The sequence below is a fragment of the Oncorhynchus nerka genome, linkage group LG11 (assembly GCF_034236695.1).
Source record: "Oncorhynchus nerka isolate Pitt River linkage group LG11, Oner_Uvic_2.0, whole genome shotgun sequence".
Classification (NCBI taxonomy): Eukaryota; Metazoa; Chordata; class Actinopteri; order Salmoniformes; family Salmonidae; genus Oncorhynchus; species Oncorhynchus nerka.
Genome location: NC_088406.1, coordinates 70,148,243 through 70,167,188, shown reverse-complemented (window position 1 = coordinate 70,167,188; position 18,946 = coordinate 70,148,243). Strand labels below are relative to the sequence as shown.

The following is an 18,946-nucleotide window of genomic DNA, read 5'->3' as shown; positions in this document are numbered from 1 at the left end:
TTTATTATGTTGTTACCTTCTATAATGATTTTTTATGCATGATTATGCATTATATGTTTAAGGGGTAATCTGCAGTTGCTACAGATGTAGGATCTTAATTTGATCATTATTTCGTTGTGAGCATATTCATGCACAGAAGGATTCTTTAAACTTGAGTTTTAAAACGGCTTCTAAAGTTAGTAATTTCCACTTAGAAATATCAGACTTGATTTGCCCTAAGAAAAATCTATCAACCCCAACAAAAAATGTCGGTTAATTATAATCCACATAATTCACATTTCTTGTTGCTGCAGGATTATTTTCATGCTGTATCAAACTGGCTCAAATTGAGATCCTACATCCATTTGTGTATTTACAAATGATTGATACAGTTCCTTCAGAAAGTATTCCCACCCCTTGACTTTTTCAACATTTTGTTGTGTTACAGCCTGAATTTGAAATGGATTCAATTGAGATTTGTTTGTCACTGATGTACGCACAATACACCATAATCTCAAAGTGGAATTATGTTTTTAGAAATGTTTACAAATGAATTAAAAAGGAAAAGCTGAAATGTCTTGAGTCAATAAGTATTCAACCCCTTTGTTATGGCAAGCCTAAATTAGTTCAGGAGTTAAAATTTGCTTAACAAGTCACACAATAAGTTGCATGGACTCACTCTGTGTGCAATAATAGTGTTTAACATTACTTTTAAATGACTACCTCATCTCTGTACCCCCACACATACAATTATCTGTAAGGCCCCTTAGTCAAGCAGTGAATGTTAAGCACAGATTCAACCACACAGACTAGGGAGGTTTTCCAATGGTTTGCAAAGAAGGGCACTTATTGGTAGATGGGTAAAACAAATAGGCAGACGTTGAATATCCCTTTGAACATTGGGCAGTTATGAATTACACTTTAGATGGTGTATCAATACACCCAGTCACTAAAAGGATTCAGGCATCATTCCTAACTCAGTTGCCGGAGAGGAAAGAAACAGCTCAAGGATTTCACCATGAGGCCAATGGTGACTTTAAAACAGTTACAGAGTGATAGGAGAAATGGGTCAACAATATTGTAGTTACTCCACAATACTAACCTAAATGCTAAAGGACAGTGAAAATAAGGAAGCCTGTACATGATACAAATATTCTAAAACATGCATCCTGTTTGCAACAGGGCACTAAAGTAATACTGCAGAAAAATGTGGCAGAGAAATGTTACTTTTGTCATGAATACAAAGCATTACTGCATGTTTGTGGCAAATCCAACACAACACAACACATCACTGAGTACCGCTCTTCGTATTTTCAAGCACGGCGGTGGCTGCATCATGTTATTATTATTGCACACAGCTGTCAAAGGTGATGCTAACATGTATTGACTCAGGGGGTTGAATACTTAGCTAATCAAAATACATTTGTGTTTTATTTTCCATACATTTTTTAGACAAATGTTACAGTATTTTGTGTAGGTCGTTGACAAAAAAAAAATACAATTAATTTTGAATTTGAATCCCACTTTGTAACACAACAAAATGTTTAAAAAGTCAAGGGGTGTGTGAATACCCGTTGCCCATTGATTCTTGAAGAATATAGCGTATAAATGCCTCATAAGCTTAGTTCAACTGTCCTACCCCATCAGAACCAAAATATAAACTTGTTTGTAAACATTGCAAATGTAAACAAACAAACCAAATCAAATTGTATTGGTTTACACATATTTAGCTACAGAACATGCTTAAAACTATTTTGATATCTTAGGTGGTCAGTCCTTGCATCCAACGCGCTATCTATGCATTTTAGAGTGGTTACATTTCTCCATGCTCTTCCCTCAGCTTTTTACCAAAACAGAGGCAGGGTATCCACTTTGTAATTGTTTGAAGTGAAGACTGTCCCTTTAACTCACAAATGAATTTCTCAAACAATATGTAGCCTACATATTCGAGTTGATTATTATGGACAGAATGGTGATATGCTGGTCTTGCCGCATCTCCATGGTTCCATAGTCTTCCGTTTGACTGTTTCACTTCTGCGAGAGGAGAAAATAAGAAATGCAAGATCATTGTTGTTAAGTCTATTGGAAATTGGATTTATTGATAGGTTTTGAAAAAACATTCAGACCTTGGGAAAAGTGCTATACAATGTAATCCATCCAAAAATGACAAGATAATATATTTGTATTGCCAGTGCCAAAAGCTCCAATAGATCAGTCTTTGTCAGCAGGCTTGTGTGTATTGAAGCCATTTCTTAACCACAAGAGGTCAGTATTTAGCTACATTTGCGTACACCTCATCCTGCATTAAAAAAATCTGAAAAACTCCACAGCACTTTGTGGAGAAGGAAATTACACCCCACGTCTGTGGTTAAATAAATGTTATTCCAATAAGAATAATTTCCCCTATCCACAAGTGTTCCCTGTGGAGTCAGACAATATGGCTGCAACTTATATTACATTTCATATAGGTGTCAATGTAACTTTTACTGCTTGTCTGTTATCAAGGGTCACAGCCTGTATATGCACGTCTCCAAGGTTTCACCCTCGGTTTCTAACTATGCTTTATGTTATTCAGGGCCTAAGCAGTCGCATATCACATTGACTTATATTACAAGTTCCATCAAGTGAGCCTTGCCCTTGAAATGAGACCGTTCACTTTTCCTTCCACTTCCAATAAGCAGTGGAAATAGAGGTCTTGAACAGTAACAGAGAATGAAAGAGTCTTCCCAGAGGCTGCAGTGAATTTGATTTGTGTTCCACTGTAATCCTAAATTCGAAGGACTTTGACAGTTGTATCGTTGTGGTTTTCTTGGAAAATGTCATCTCTTTTCTGACATTTGTTTCGTTTTGTTTTAATCTGCTTTATTGAGTTTTGAACAGCCAACGCCAGGAAAACCGTGTAAATCATATTGGAAAAGCTCAACATGGTGTGGTTTATTTTTTCTATAGACCAGAATTTTGAATTATGCTTCTACATTTCAGAGTAAAATCATTGTATAAATAAATACAGAATCAATACATTTTAATGTACGCAAAACATAATTGACGGAAAATGCAGTTGATTATGATGATTTCCTACATGTTGCATTGCGTGTGTAAACTAGTTTATACATCAGCAATCAATGGCAATGTATAGTTATGAATTATGACAGGGGCACTCTGGTTTCCATAGTGACAGCAAACACAGGAGTGGACTCGTTGCTCTTAAATTTCATAGAGCAGTAATTTCATTTACAACTGTAGCCAAACACAGCTGTAGGATTTAGGTGTACTTGAAAGTCCTAGCAAATCTTTGTTGACGCTATACAACACCCGGCTGGGTGTGTATCGTGTGTTGGTTGATGTATGTGGATATCAAAACCCAAAGTACTACATTATGACTGGGTCATATTGCAATATGAGACCAATATATGAGCAGTCCGCTCTCTCTCATTGGTCAATTTACCACTCAGAAACACGTTAAAACGAACACAACAGACAGTAGGAGTACACTTAGTTGAAATAAAGGAGCTGCTATTCGACATGGCGATCTAAACTTGTCTTCCCAGGAGCACATTTGCTATCAGCAGCACGTTGGAGTCAATGTCATAAAAACTCTCCCCGGTTTATTACAGCTGCTATAATAGGACTGCTGAAGGGAGCGAGAGTCTCGCAAACTTATCGGTTCAAATACTATTTGAAATCATTTTTTAAAAACTACTTGTGATTTATTGAGCTTGCCTGTTACAACAAAACCAATAGAAAAGCCACAAAAGTGCAAACCCAGCCCACCTGGCTCTCCAGATAGGCTTAAGCAAACGCTCAAAGTATTGAAAGATTTCTCATATATGTGAACCCAGGTATGGTCCCGTCCCATTTGAGCAGAGCTGACATGGAGCCCCTAGCTCCAGCGATAGTGTAATCTAGTGGTGTAACCCAAGAACCTGTTGCTGGTGGTCTGGCAAGAGGCTTCATGGCTGCAACAGTCAGAAGAGAGGAGAATCCCTTTACAAGCAGGGCTTAGTTGTATACTTCCTCTCATTATGAGGCTGTGAGGGTATTTAGATGTGAGAACAAAGGCTACTGTAGCTAACATGGAGAGAGAGAGAGTGTGTGCGTGCATGCATGGGTGTGTGTAATACCAACTCTATAGAATACTGCATAATGTATTTTTTTGTTATGGATTTGTGAAAAGGAAGTGTACCTAGAAGGCAGATGTCAGACACGACAGAGGGTTCTAGCAGAGCAGACACATCAAATCAAAAATGGAAGTAGAGCAGAGTTACCCTCAACAGAAGTGTTTCATCTTTTTTTAAAGTTGTTCCAACATTAGTGTTTTCAGATGCAGACTCTCTTCTAACTCTCCCTTTTAAATGCACTCAGAACAGAGAGAGAGAGAGAGAGAGAGAGAGAGAGAGAGAGAGAGAGAGAGAGGTAATCTTTGATGAGCATAAAAACGATGTAAACCATATCCCATGGCCATCACCTCAGTACCCAGAATTTTGCACAATTGAACACTTTTTGGAAATTCTGCAGTGGTGCCTGAGACAGTGTTTTCCACCACCATCAACAAAACACACATGTATGGAATTTACCTTGGAAGAATGATTTCGCATCCCTCCAATATAGTCCCAGAAACGTGTAGAATCTATGCAAAGGCGCATTGAAGCTGTTCTGGCTATTATGATACTTTATGTTGGTGTTTCCTTTATTTTGGTAGTTAACGCCACCTGTATTTTAGCAATGTCCTGCATGGAGTAACCTGTTGAACCGTTCTGTACTTTCAGAGGGGTTGGGTTAAATGCGGCAGACACATTTCAGTTGAATGCATTCATTTGTACAACTGACTAAGTATACACCTTTCCTTTACTTTTGGGGCAGTTTTTTGATTAGTCCTAGTACAACCTATTATAGTCTATGTGTGACTAGTGCATAATGCATCAACTACACGTAGGTGTAAAATTGCACTAATTGTAGGGAACTTCATGAGCTCTGGAGACTAAATAGCCTAAGAACTTGTTACACGAGGGGATACTAATTATGTATTTTTGGTATGATATTTAGTCATCGAATTATGAAATAAGACGTGGCAGGCAGACAATAAAATCTGTTATGTTCATGTCTGACAGGATGCGGCTATGGCGACCACCGGTCAACTTCTTGGTGTTCTCCCCCTCTCCGGGCAGCGTAAAAATGGCCCTTCTTTTTTACCCAAAGGGCGCCAAAAGTGTGTGGTCAGGGTTTATGTTAGCTGCAAACATGATCAAAACCATTCTGCAGCAAGTAAAGAAAGCAGCGGGGTGTTGTGGAAGTGGAAGGGAACCTGGAATTTGGGCCACCCGGGAGAGACTTCAGGTTCTCAGCCCTACGGACAAGACGACCAATAAACAAGGGGCCACTCCGTTGCATATCAATCTGCCACCCACTCATTAAATCAATACGCTACGTAGTCTGTGCGCGCTTAAAAGGAACATTTTTGGAAAGAAGTGGTGAGTTGGCTATCGAAATCATAAATGTTGCGAATTTCTGTTGTCCGTCAGATTACAATAGACTATAGGCCATAACTTAAAATCATTTGTAATTGTTTTTAATGAAATCGTCTTCTCAAGCGAATATATTTGATTTAAAAGTTGCAACTTTGTCTCCAAAAATGATTAGTCTACATCCCTGTCCCCAAATAAAAACATAAAACCATAACCATTGTCAACCTAATTCCTAATATACACATGGTTCATTTCATGGAGGATATTAGATCTAATTAGAAATAATATATAGGCCTAACCATACTGCCTATTGCCTATCAAAAAAGTGCGCTACCGATACTCACAATGATTCCAAAATTAAATGTTTTTTTAAGGCCATAATTTCCATGTAGTTGATGAGCCTATAGATTTAGTGCTACGTGAACTATAGCCTCATCGAAATGAGAGCATTCAGGCTAATAAATTATGCATTGAAATAAACTCAAGTTTGATCATTTCTAACGAAAGATCTACTACATTTAAGTGAGGATGCACCAAACATGTAGCTAAGCTCCTTTATTCATTCGATTATGTATTTATTCATCTATTATTCATGTATATAAAAAACATTTGCATTTTCTATTTGTTAAAATGGTAGGCCTACTGTTGCAATCTGGGCATGTAATACAAATACCTGTATTAATCATGTCAACGCATAATACAGTAACTCCTTTCAACTTTATAAATATTGTAATAAATTGTATAATTACATGGCATTATCCATATTATTAGCAGTTCAACTTGTACCCTTATTCAATTTAGAAATAAAAACGTTTTGTGTCAAGCAGCACGCTAGGGTACTATAGCATAGGCCTAATTTCAAGGAAGCCAATTGCCAGGAAACCTATCGATGAACAATCACGGCATGCACAGACCATGACATCTTAACTTGTTTCAAATGAGAGGAAATGTGGAAATTAAATTAATCAGTAGCACTTATAAATCAAATGACAACATGGACAGAAAGACTACTTAGAAAGGACCAGGGCCACGTCATTGGACAGCTAGATCGCTCAAAATTGACTTCGAAATTGGACGTCTGTCCATGTCTTGAGGATGTTGGGAAATGCCTTCAAACCCAGCCACTAGGGGCAACTATGAGCGGTATTACCATCAAGTAGTAGAGGTAATCCCATGACTCCGGATCCGAAGGTAGCGTGTTCAATCCCAGTGGAAGACACACACTTTTGTTTTAACCCTATCCCAAACCTTAACACTTAACTTCGAAATTTGATGTTTGGAGCCACTTCAACATTTGACATTTGGATAAATGTGGATTAACGTCAGAATCTGAAGTCAAAATTGGTTCAACCTTGAGATCTTGTTGCACCACAGCATTTTGGAACAATCCCTCAAGTTCTCCATCTCTTCAAACTTTGAGATCATTAATTAACTAGACAGGTTCGAATGGACACCTACTCTGCTGGGTTTCCACACATGTTTGAACAGCACTGTGGCCAAGCAAAGCTGAAGTGCAGTACTACACCAGATGATTATCTCATGTATCATAAGGGAAAGTAAGTGTAGTCTGGTGCTGAGGCAGCTGGCTCTGGGAAACATACTCACACAAAAAATTACCTCTGTCCCATTGGCCAGCTTGGCAGCAGCCTCTGTGTCATTGGCCGGCCCGAGAGACCCGAGTGGATTTTCCAGCTCTGTGATTTGATGAAAGGGAAACCTGATACTCGTGAGACCAGTGATTGGCCGAGCCATAGAGAACGTTCACAGCCCTCTTTTGATCTGAGTAAAAATAGAACAATATCTAATGTGAGGCATTATACAGGCTTAACCTGTGTGATTTGGACTTCACTAATGCACTGGCGTCAAATGCCTGGTAGCTGGGGGATTACGGTCGGGGTTATAGGTTATACAGGGCCTTCAGAAAGTATTCACACCACTTGACTTTTTCCACATGGTGTTGTGTTAGAGCCTGAATTTAAAATGGATTTTATTAATTAATAATAAAAAAATAAAAATAAATTTAAAAAATTTGTCACTGACCTTTATTTTTTTATTTTTTATTTCACCTTTATTTAACCAGGTAGGCTAGTTGAGAACAAGTTCTCATTTGCAACTGCGACCTGGCCAAGATAAAGCATAGCAGTGTGAACAGACAACACAGAGTTACACATGGAGTAAACAATTAACAAGTCAATAACACAGTAGAGAAAAAAAAAATGTAAAAGGGAGGGGGAGTCTATATACAATGTGTGCAAAAGGCATGAGGTAGGCGAATAATTACAATTTTGCAGATTAACACTTGAGTGATAAATGATCAGATGGTCATGTACAGGTAGAGCTATTGGTGTGCAAAAGAGCAGAAGAGTAAATAAATAAAAACAGTATGGGGATGAGGTAGGTCAAAATGGGTGGGCTATTTACCAATAGACTATGTACAGCTGCAGCGATCGATATCCCATAATGTCAAAGTGTAATGATGTTTTGTAAAATTGTAAATCTGAAATGTATTTGGCAAGCCTAAATAAGTTCACGAATAAACATTTGCTTAACAAGTCACATAATAAGTCACATGGACTCTCTCTGTGTGCAATAATAGCGTTTAACATGATTTTTTGAATGACTTCCTCATCTCTGTACCGCACACATACAGATATAGTGCTTTGAGAAAGTATTCATACACCTTGACTTATTCATCATTTTGTTGTCTTACAGCCTGATTTGAAAATGGGTTAAATATTTTTCTCTCTCACCCATCTGTGCACAATACCCCACAATGACAAAGGGAAAACATGTTTTTAGAAATGTTTGCAAATTTATTGAAAATGGAACACAGAAATTTCTCATGTAGGTATTCACGCCTATGAGTCAATACGTGTTAGAATCACCTTTGGCAGTGATTACAGCTGTGAGTCTTTCTGGGTAAGTCTCTAAGAGCTTTGCACGCCTGGATTGTACAATATTTGCACATTATTACGTTTTAATTCTTCAAGCTCTGTCAAGTTGGTTGTTGATCATTTCAAGACAGCCATTTTCAAGTCTTGCCATAGATTTTCAAGCCGATTTAAGTAACTAGGCCACTCAGGAACATTCAATCTCATCTTGGTAAGCAACTCCGTGTATATTTGGCTTTATGTTTTAGGTTATTGTCCTGCTGAAAGGTGAATTTGTCTCCGGTGTTTTCTTGAAAGCAGACTGAACCATGTTTTCCTCTTGGATTTTGCCTGTGCTTAGCTCCATACCGTTTATTTTTTATCCTGTAAAACTTCCCAGTCCTTAATGATTACAAGCATACCCATGACATGATGAAGCCACCACTATGCTTGACAAAATGGAGAGTGGTACTCAGTAAAGTGTTGTATTGGATTTGCCTCAGACATAACACTTTGTATTCAGGACAATAAGTGATTTGCATTGAATGTTTTGGAATATTTTTTGTTCTGTACAGGCTTCCTTCTTTTCACTCTGTCAATTAGGTTAGTATTATGGAGGACCTACAATGTTGTAAATGGATCTGTGTTTGAAATTCACTGCTCGACTGAGGGAGCTTACAGATAAGTGTATGTGTGGGGTACAGAGATGAGGCAGTCATTAAAAAATCATGTTAAACACTGTTATTGCACACAGAGTGAGTCCATGGAGCTTATTATGTGTATTTTTAGTCTAATAAATGTATTTAGGCTTGCCATAACAAAGGGGTTGAATACTTATTGACTCAAGACATTTCGGCTTTTAATTTTTAATGAATTAGTAAAAAATGATTGAAACATAATTCCACATTGACATTATGGGGTATTGTGTGTAGGCCAGTGACACAAATTTGATACATTTCAAATTCAGGCTGAAAAAGTCAAGGGGTGTGAATACTTTCTGAAGGCACTGTAATTGTAAGGTCCCTCAGTCAAGCAGTGAATTTCAAACACAGATTCAACCACAAAGACCAGGGAGGTTTTCTAATGCTTTACAAAGAAGGGCACCTATTGGTAGATTTGTAAAAAAAAAGCAAACCTTGAATATCCCTCTGAGCATGGTTCCTAACTCAGTTGCCGGAGAGGAATGAAACTGTTCAGGGATTTCACCACGATGCCAATGGTACATTTAAAACCGTTACAGAGTTTAATGGCTGTGATAGGAGAAAACTGAGGATGGATCAACAACATTGTAGTTACTCCACAATAGTAAGCTAAATGACAGAGTGAAAAGAAGGAATAAAAAGTGTTTGTTTGGGGCAAATCCAACACAACACATTACTGAGTACCACTCCCCATATTGTCAAGCATAGTGGTGGCTGCATCATGTTATGAGTATGCTTGTAATCGTTCAGGACTGGGGATAAAAAAGAAACAGAATGGAGCTAAGTGCAGGTAAAATCCTAGAGGAAAACCTGGATCAGTCTGCTTTCCACCAGACACTGGGAGATGAATGCACATTTCAGCAGGACAATAGCCTAAAACACAAGGCCAAATTTACACTGGAGTTGCTTACCAAGAAGACAATGACTGTTCCTGAGTGGCTGAGTTACAGTATTGACTTAAACTTAAGACTTGAAAATGTTTGTCTAGCAATGATCAACAATCAATTTGACAGAGCTTGAAGAATTTTGAAAATAATAATGGGCAAATATTGTACAATCCAGGTATGCAAAGCTCTTAGAGACTTACCCAGAAACTCACAGCTGTAGTCGCTGCCAAATGTGATTCTAACATGTATTGACTCAGAGGTGTGAATACTTATGTAAATTAGATATATCTGCATTTAATTTATTTTCTATACATTTGCCAAAGAATATGTAAACATGTTGTCATGACATTGCCCTCTTTGGGTACAGCAAGCCCCATCCCCCTCTCCCTGTCTCCTACACCCAGGCTGCTGTGGTCAGAGAGAGGTCGTAAATTCCCGGAGGAGATTATCTCCTCATGGCCACAGTATAGAGACAGAGTGAATTTTCATAGAGAACAAAGGAATTTCTTCCACCTCACAGAACTTGAGGTCCGAACAACATTTATGTTCTGGAGAAGGTATAAAAGATCGGTGAAGAATCCAGCTACGAACTGGTCCGTTTGGTACAATTTTGTGAAACTCATGGGCAACAATACGGCCACATTACCATAACGCTGTTTATATAATAGCCTCAGATATGAGGCTTACATCTAATTGTTGTATAAGATGAATGAGTGAGGATGAAACTGTTTGTGAAATTGTGTAATGTGATTTTGGACTGTTTAACGAAGGAAACTCCAATTCCCTTTGGAGTTGAACTAAATCAGAGGACCGCCCATGAGCACAGTTATGGTTAGGCATCCTGGGACAGCCTTTTTCTGCTCTCCCAAATAAAAACCCCACTTTGAGAATTTCTATCAACAGACCATGTTTCTCTCCATTATGAGGGGACAAAGGTTGCAGACCAGCTTACCTCGATAGCGAGAAGGCCAAGGTTTGAGACGATTGCTGAATCTTTCAACCATCCCACGTGGTTAAACTCTTAGACTATCGATACCGACAGAATAAGAACAAGTCTTTGATATTAATTACGAGTCTGCAGCTAGGAATTCGGTATAATTGAACGTGAAGACCGACAACCGCCAAAATATCTATCCATAACGACATGAATGAATGTCACTCTGAACTATCCACACTAACCACGACAGAGAGGGCGGACAAACTCTCCAACAGAAACAAACTTTTCAACAGAGATCCCAACGACACACTGAGCGTAAATATATATACTGATTGCAATTGTTCCCGAATGAGTGAGCTTTCATGTGCAAAGGATTAGCATTTCAATTGTTATAATTATCAACTGTGTGTTGTCTTATCTCAGTCGACCCCCACTTCCCTTTTGTACACCAAGCAGCGATGCCGGTTTATTCCACTGGGGAAACTCCGTTATCATTTCCTTGTAACTGTCTACTGTTTGTTTATGCATTTCTGTGAATTACTTAGTTAGTAAATAAAGGATTTAAGACAATTGATGTATGGATGACTCATAGTGAAGACTGAGTTCGTGCAGATAACCAACAATTTATGATGTTTGGAATGAGACTAAAGTGAGGTAAAAGAAGAATTCATTAATCAGAAGACTATTGATCAGATATGAAAATATCTGAAAAGTTATATTAGGGAAATTATAACTTTGTAATCTGAATATTTTCCTTGGTGCCCCGACTTCCTAGTTAATTACAGTTACATGATTAATCAGTTTAATCGCGTAATAATAATTACAGAGAGTCATTTGATAAAGATGAATCTTCAGTTTAATGATGCCAAAGACATGACAATGTTTTAACTTTGTCATTATGGGGTATTGTGTTTAGATGGGTGAGACTAAAACATAAATGTAATCCATTTTGAATTCAGGATGTAACACAACAAAATGTGGAATAAGTCAAGGGGTATGAATACTTTCTGATGGCACTGTATATGTGGATATCAGTGTTCAAGGTTCAGGGGCGGTGGATGGATGAATCAGTGGGAAAAAGGGCCATTATCTTCCTGTCTGATGTATGACAGGTCCCTATGTGCTTGTGATGGCTGATGGGAGTGCTCTGGGACTCTGGGAGAGTCTAAATAACACTGTGACGTCGTCATCAGCCCAATTAAAACAAGGAAGCATTCATTGGGCCGCATGCTCATTAATCAACCCGGGCCGTTGCCTGTTGACGCATAGTGGGTGTCGGATGTGTGCGTTTGTGTACCCTCACCTCGAAAGCAGTTGTTTGGTTTCTCACTGGATCTGGACTGACGTGCACAGAAAATACAGGGTAGTCATAGATCCAACTTAGTGCCCTTTCAATATGGCAGATTGCATATGGGTCCACCGGCTCTGCACCAGTTAGGGGGAATGCGGTGAACCCTTTCGGAAAGCTTAGCAACACATGTGGGGGGGAGGGAGGGAGGGAGGGAGGGAGGGAGGGAGGGAGGGAGAGGGAGGGAGAGAGAGAGAGAGAGAGAGAGAGAGAGAGAGAGAGAGGAGGAGAGAGAGAGAGAGAGAGAGAGGGAGAGAGAGAGAGAGAGAGAGAGAGAGAGAGAGAGAGAGAGAGAGAGAGAGAGAGAGATGGCGTGAGAGGGGGTAGAATGTGGATGGTTGTCATCGCTGTGGTTTAACGCAGGCTAGACACAGACTTCTCCAGAAACTCTCCATTACTGCCCATGATGGATGACAGAGGAACATGGCCCCGGATGCACCGTCCTCTTTTCTCCTCACAGGGCCCTAACTGACGGGGAGCTGGAGGGACCCATCCAGGGGTTTCACCATCACAACACCCCTCCACTCTGACCTGATGCTCATTAATGATCCAGGAGAGAGACAATGAGAAAGTGTGTGTGCACGTGCACCCACTTTCTCACGTGAATTCGTGGGAGGCACAGCCTATGGTGTCCTATGAAAACAATGTAATATTGCTGATGTTTTGGGAGACAATCTGGTGCGTAACAACACCAAAGTGTAGCCATTCAGGTCAGATATGGCACAGAACAATGGTGTTAGATTACAGAGATCTCATTTTCCATGTCTTTAAGAGGACACAGCATGGCCTCTGTTGATATAAGCTTAAAGATCTTTGTTAGGCATTGAACAAAATCAGTTGATTGACCTTACATTTTAATGTCTGGCATGACTAAATGTCACGTGGGCCCCTAAAAAATAACCTACATTGATATGCAGAATTTTGGTCCTAAAAATAAATGTTATCAATCAGGAAACTATTCTGCATTTTGAATTCAATTTGTAGACTTTATGCCCCTGATCATAACACTTAGAGAGAAAGATAGGGGACATCTTTCGCTTTTTGCTGAATTCCCTTTCCTAATCTTCAGAGGAAGGTGGCACAGGGTGTAAATATTTATTTATTACATCACAGGCTGGAAACACGCTGTGACCTACTCAGCGTGATGCCGTCATCTCGACCTAGTTATCCCGGCCACTTCTCCGGACAGATAAGGAAATAACTGAACTCGCTCCCGGTCAGAAACGCATTGACATACCATGCATGGGAACTGGTCACAGAGGGACAGTGATGTATTGACATACCATGCATGGGAACTGGTCACAGAGGGACAGTGATGTATTGACATACCATGCATGGGAACTGGTCACAGAGGGACAGTGATGTATTGACATACCATGCATGGGAACTGGTCACAGAGGGACAGTGATGTATTGACATGCCATGCATGGGAACTGGTCACAGAGGGACAGTGATGTATTGACATACCATGCATGGGAACTGGTCACAGAGGGACAGTGATGTATTGACATACCATGCATGGGAACTGGTCACAGAGGGACAGTGATGAATGCATGGGAACTGGTCACAGAGGGACAGTGATGTATTGACATACCATGCATGGGAACTGGTCACAGAGGGACAGTGATGTATTGACATACCATGCATGGGAACTGGTCACAGAGGGACAGTGATGTATTGACATACCATGCATGGGAACTGGTCACAGAGGGACAGTGATGTATTGACATACCATGCATGGGAACTGGTCACAGAGGGACAGTGATGTATGATGTACGATAATATGCTCTATCACATTTTCAACTGGTCAAACCTATGAGGCCTTTGTCTGCATGTGATAGTGATGGCTGCAATGATAAGTTGTATTGATTGCCATCAATTGTCGAGGCTACTCAGAAAGAGTTCCGGTTTTTGTACGTGTTCATTTTTAACCCCCAGGCGCATTAGTTGTCAGCCAAATACGGACTTGAATGATTTGTTCTCTGTTGTTGGCGAAACCCTGCAGCGACATCTGCGTTGCTGCAGCTGCGTCGGAAGATATGACTGCTGAGAGTAATCGAACCATCTTTAAGAAGTCAATGTACCTCGTCCGAATACGGATGACATCATATCCTCTTGGGGTATCCTAATAATCTAGGTGTCTTTTGACCGCTGCTTCGCCATCACTCATACAGCAAGCAGAAAATCCCCTTCAATCCCTGGACCAAAAATGAAGAGCAATAGACCTGAAAAGCATTTGCAATATGATGAATTATCTCATGCATGTTGCATGTAATTTAACAGGATTTTGCAAATGCAATCATAGTCCTTTGGCTACAGATAGGTTTAGACGTATACATTTGGTCTGCTTCATTTAAAAACGGGGTCATACTCGTGGTACAAATGCTGCCTGCCTTATAATGTCACATAAAAAAAAATGCAAATAAGCATGAAACGCGTCAACAATGTTTATATGTGAAATCTAGTTTCCGTTTTCCATTTTAGTCTTCATTTTAGAACGATATCTATAAAAACATTCACCGAAGAACATCTTTGACATGTTTATTGTTTTATTTTATTTCCTTGAAAGACTCCCATATGGGGATCAAGTGGCAATAATCTTAAACATTTAGTAGACGAACGAGTCCCTGTCTCTCTTATCAATGATGTGCCTAAAGCACCATAACAACGTTATGCTGTTAATTGGTTTGTCTTCAAAATATGTTTAACATTGTGAATGGTGTCGGCTATATCATTCTGATGTGGGCTGGATTTGTATCTGTTTCTTGACGTACAGTGATGTGAAATGCATTGACATTGATTTGTAGGGTTGTTATGGGATGGTCAAATATAGTGTTCAATAACTTGGGCCTATGAGCATTTTAGGTATTCAATTGTTGATGTGTGTTGTCACATCGAAATGACAATAGTTTTTTTTTGGTGAGTTGAAAGTTCTTCCAAAGTAGTCTTCAACACCACATTTTGAACAATAATGCATGGATGCTGCATTCAATGGCGCGATAAAGCAAATAAGCCACTGATTTGCAGAGTAGTCTACAAAGCCTAGAATATAGTGATTTGTTAAATAATTTTGTCCTATATTAACGGATTAACCTGAACGAATAATATTGAACCGTTAGCCTATAGTTAGGGTAATTTTTTGCAAATTAGCAACTATGATGTCGATTTGATGAAGGCTGTATACGCCTCCCATTCCATATGGGCCTGAATTTATATTCCAGCCAAGTTGACCAGACATTCACCGCCGTAAGTGCTGCCTTGGTTAGGCCTATCGAACAGCTTTCGGGCACTGTCTATTCCTTTCTTTAATTGGTTAGTTTAAACGGTTAATACTGTGCGTAACTCGTGTCTGTGATGTCCCTGGTCTTTTTATTTCCCAGTGAAGGAATATTACACTACTACCGCGGCGGTTCATCATGCCGCGGTGACGCGCCTTCCACTTAAATAAATGGCATAAAATGTTTCGAATCTGGCCAAGGTCGGTCAGTGTCAATCCACAGCGTTTAGCTAACAAAACATAACTATTATGGCTAAAAGACAGTATCCAGTCTTACTTATTTGGACACCAATTATTTACAAACCTAACTGGGAACATTGAATTAGACCTAAGTCTAAAATGTCGTCCTTTTAAAACGAAGACACAATGCTCCAGATAATTTTGAAGCACTAATGCAACGCATATCGCCATAACCTATGAGAAAGACAAACACGAGCACATTGTTTTAAATGACATCAACTTTACCCATAAATGACATCAACCTTAGCATAGCCTAACAAACTTTACGCAAAGCAACCTTTCTAAAATGCATCATTGAGGTGCCGGTACACACACATGTAGACTAATATATTGCACTGTACCCTATTGTGAAACACATAATAAGTGCTACCTACATTTTGAAAAGGTTGCTTGTAGGGTTATGTATTGTTTGAAGGTGTATTTAGTTAAATCCACAAGGCCAGAGGAACGATGTTGACGCGAGGCGTACATGGTAGTATAGTCTGCAGTGTGTGTGTAAACGCAGCCATTTTCCGGTCAATGTTTTTGCGCGCAGCATTCCCAACTGGATTTATGGTCTGTATTAACGGTTTTAAATGTTTATCACCGACAAAAACAGAACAGTCGCCTCCTGCTCGCCGGGATGAATGGAGTGTTAGCCGAGTCCCTTACAATGACACGCATGCCCCCAGCCACTTGGGAGGTCTGCCTCTCCTCCTCTCTTCTCACTTGATCTCATAGTGCCGCGCGCCACAGGCGAATAGAGGATGCAGTATGAGTCAGGGTGTTCAGAACAATATTTTAGGATAGTCATTTGCCTAATTCACATTCTGCATAAAGCAATGGGTGTAGCATATCGTATATATAAAGAGGAGCCATGTGAAAACACACATTTTTAATATTTCTACCCTACGTTGCACATCATTTAGATCACCCCTCTTCAATTATATTTTCCATGTCATTGTCTATAGACTTTTTCAACTGTCAAAACAATAACACGCTCTATGTGCACTTCCGCTCCGCCTCAAGAATACGTTTAAAAAGGTCTATAGTAAGTAGTCTATTGTTCATTTTGTTCACGTTGTTCATTTTGTGTAAGTCGAAAAATCTGCACCATCAACATATAGTCTATAGCTAGCGCACACACATGGGCCTGTGTTACCGCATGAATTTCAGTAACCAACATATTCTGATTTGTCTTTTGAATATGTATTATAATCATCACGCATATAATGATAATGACAAGCATTGTTATTATTCTGATTATTATTCTGATTATTCGGGTTATTATTGTGATGGTGATTATTATTATTAGGCTTTTAATATTACTGTGTTATAACGTGTCAAAGTGGTACTCCAGTGTAGCCTACTTAGCATTATAATAACAAGGTATCAGAGCGGCCTACCACGAGAAAATAAGCGCACAACGCCGTTACATCGTCGTAGTCAACTTTGACTGACTTCCATCAACACCGTTACTGAAAACGGTGCATCACTTGTAGGCAAGACAGGAAATAGACTCGATATCAAAAATAAAAGGTAAATATCACAATTAATTCAAGTGTCCCTTGAAATGTATTCAAAACAAATGATGAAATCCGCGTAATTTAGACTACTTACCATGGATTAGATAAGGTTCGTTATATTCACGACCTCTAATAGGAAGAAATACCATCAGGGTTCCAACAGCCCGTGTCGATTCCCCATCCACTGATAATGGCCTCCGCTATACAGTGACCCGGAGCGGTTCCTTTCATGCCGAGCACTCAGGGCTTTTCGACAAGACAACCTAGCCTCTGTCCTGGGAGCCGGCGCACCGACCTGTGCCTGGAGAAGGTTTTTGAGGACGGTTTGGATGGAGAGGGAGTTTTTTTTTGTGAGAAACTCAATCTCACATACAGTAGCAGACCCCATCTGGGAACTGTCACAACTGACAGCAACACAGGGCACAGGCCTGATTTTCCGCACAACATTGCGCGTAAAAGTAGGCATATAAGAGGTTTTGCATTTCAGGTCGATTGTTGTCAGATCCGTTATCTGTTTTTGGAGATATATTTGACGTATTATTCCCAATGGTTGGAGATGGCACACAGATAAGCGTCGCGGAATATTCTGGTCACACAAGTCCAGAGATGCTCCTGGACTCGAGCTGATTTCACGATCCCTAAAAAGTTAGCATCATCTTTATGCGCGGCAAACGTGAAGCAAAAACAACCATTCTGCAATGTTTTTTCACATTGAAGGATGCAAATGTTTTTTTGTTTGTTCATTAGATTGCATATAGGCCATGATTTTACTCATCCTTCATTGAATTATCATGGTGAATAAAGTAATTATCTTGACCTAGTAATATTTTCACTTGCAGCCTAAACATATATCCTTCATCTTGCCTAAATTTGATATATTTATATAACAGCGATGCATTGTTGAAAGTTAATTTGTAGTGCCAGTTGATGCTTTTGAAAACACGTGTGCCACTCAGTCTTATGGAACTAAACTTGAGACTATAACATGATTTCATCTAACTCCCCACTGGGCAAAAACTGTTTGAATCCACGTTATTTGTAATTTCAACCAAAAAAATAAATTTGATGAAGTTGAATCCCGTGGAAAAAAACTGATTGGAAATGAAAAAATTAATCAACATCCGGGATTTTCGTATTTTTTTCACCCAACTTTTAACTTTAATGACCAGGTGACATTTTTAGTTGATTTCACGTTAATTAACAACTCAAACAGATGTAAATCAAAGCTAGACGTTGAACTGATGTGCCCAGTGGGTTGTATTGTCGGAAAATGCTCTTATGTGTTGTGCTGGCATATTATTCAATTTATTTGTTCAGTATATTCTGTTGGTCTTAATGTGTTTTTTAAATGATCAATAAAGATGTGGCCATATGTTTTTTTAGTTGGGCCAAATTCTAGCTGTATGTGTAATAACTCTCATTATTTGTAAAATAAAAATGTACGCATGACTATGTCACTCGGTTGATTGTGCCCTATCCTCTTAGTAATCACATATTTGTCCCAGCTATATTTAAATATATCCCCACTGCAGCGCAATATCTTATTTTTAATCAAAAGTTGCATTGTTGGAATATTTTTTTTTTTACAATGATGCAACGTTTCATAGGCTTTTGTTTTAGTGCTTGGGCCATGACAAATCATAGGCCTAGCTCAGTAGACAGTGGGCTCGTTTCTCTGTCCAGGCGCTGCTGATGCCTGCCTGATCTTACAAGGCCTGGAAAGGTATTTTACCTATCAGC

At 39.3% G+C, this 18,946-nt stretch overlaps 1 long non-coding RNA gene across 1 annotated transcript; it reads right to left on the bottom strand.

Moving 5' to 3' along the window:
- Positions 1 to 1,388: 1,388 nt before the first annotated feature.
- On the bottom strand, positions 1,389 to 17,569 carry LOC135573933 (uncharacterized). Its single transcript, XR_010465014.1, has 2 exons — positions 17,301 to 17,569; positions 1,389 to 2,013 (listed from the first exon to the last, which is right to left on the bottom strand). It is a non-coding gene; the product is annotated as an uncharacterized LOC135573933 (long non-coding RNA).
- Between the last annotated feature and the right edge of the window lie 1,377 nt (positions 17,570 to 18,946).